We start from the raw sequence: 1739 nt of genomic DNA, 5'->3' as shown, positions 1-1739 counted from the left end.
CTCGGCAAAGAGCTGCAGTTTGCAGCTCAAGCTGTTCTTGGTAATAATCAGGATCAAAACATTTTCTCAAATATATTAGAATGGTTGTTAAGAAGACTTAAATATGCTTTACTGTCATTTATTAGCTTCCACTCAGTTAGATTTTACATTAGTTACTGCTAATGGTGTTAGCTTCTGCTAATGGCGTTAGCTCCTACTAGTGATGGGTCCGGCAACACCGATGCGTCGGCACATGGATCAAGCCTATAGACCAAAACCCGTGTCGGTGCGCGTATTGGTTTCAGCAAGTCACGTGATCGATACAGGAACTGTTCCGAAATGACATTAAAGCGCCAAACTGTGTTTATAAGGAAGCCAATCTGTCAATCTGTCAAATGCATTTGCCAAATGAATTCTTGATCTTTTACGGAACAGTGTCAACTATGGAGCAGCCTCAAACAAAAGGTTTCCGCAGTGTGGGACCATTTTGATCTTATATTGGAAAATAAATTTGTTTTCATTGTTGTTGTTTCATCCGGTTCTCGTCAGTTTCTACTTAATCTGTCTGAATCCAAATTCAGCTGAAACTGACTCTTAGTTTACTTTCATATTATGTTCTGCAGGTTAAGTGTCGCATATGTTTGACTAAACTGTCTTATTTAAATAAATCCACTTCCTCAATGTTGAGGCATTATGAGGCATGAGAATGAAGTCCCAGATAAACCTAGATAAACTCAGATATACAGCCATTCTACAAATTACTCAGGTGCTTTTTATAAATTATTTTGCATACAGTGATCCCTCGCTATAACGCGATTCACCTTTCACGGTATCGCTGCTTCGCAGATTTTTTTTGTGCAGTTTTTTTTTCACAGTGTTCTGCGTCCTGATTGACCGTATGATTGGTAAAAACAGTCTCCGCGCTTCTTCTCTACCTGAGTGCCAATAAAGTTACGGTATTTAATACAGATTGGCCATTCAGGAGATGGAAACTGAAACTGTGAATACCAGCTGGAAAAAAAAACTGTGGCCAGAGGCAGCGCAAAACCCGACCAGAGGCTCGCTTGACGAGATCCATCGCTCTGCCGTAGATACAGCTGTGAGTCTCAAAAAGCAGCTTGGAGGAGACGATTTAATGACACGACTCCGGATCACATTAAGGCCCGATTGGTACACACGCACATCTGCTGATCTGAAAACAGGTTTTGTTATTTGGTTTCAATGTAGAGTATTTATTTATGCTGTGTAATAACTGTAAAAAATAAAGGTAATTACTTCACGGATTTCACCTATCACGGGTTATTTTCGGAACGCAACCCCTAAGAAAAACAAGGGTTCGCTGTAAATGTAGTGTTTACTTCATCTTTTTCTACAGCAGGAGAAGTTTAGTCAAAGCATAACAAGCTAAATTTCAAAATGTTGTAAAAACTTTTTTTTTTTTTTAAATAAAATCTGTGGGGGAAAAAACAGTCCACAAGCATCCTCATTCCAAACACATTCACTTAAATTTTCACTTTATGGTACATGTTCACATTTTTTATTGACTGTTTATCAAATCTATTTTAAATGTAACTGAAGATATGACATAATACAATACATAATATTCAATAAAATACAAAGACTTAAATCTTATTGTATGGACTAGGTCATCAAAACACTACATTGCCTGTAGGATTTTTTAATGTACAGCAGATGTCCGTATTCAGTGACACAGTGTCGAGACAGAATCGACACAGTTTTGCTTTATATTTAAATATAAA

At 37.4% G+C, this 1739-nt stretch overlaps 1 protein-coding gene across 1 annotated transcript in view; it reads right to left on the bottom strand.

The window, feature by feature from the left end:
* Nucleotides 1-1739, bottom strand: part of LOC103131283 (F-BAR and double SH3 domains protein 2-like) — a 40614-nt gene that overhangs the window by 30877 nt on the left and 7998 nt on the right. The window lies entirely within an intron of this gene.

This window comes from Poecilia formosa, unplaced genomic scaffold (genome assembly GCF_000485575.1).
Source record: "Poecilia formosa unplaced genomic scaffold, Poecilia_formosa-5.1.2 Scaffold738, whole genome shotgun sequence".
NCBI lineage: Eukaryota > Metazoa > Chordata > Actinopteri > Cyprinodontiformes > Poeciliidae > Poecilia > Poecilia formosa.
The sequence above is the reverse complement of the archived record's forward strand: the minus strand, read 5'-3'. Positions and strand labels throughout refer to the sequence as shown.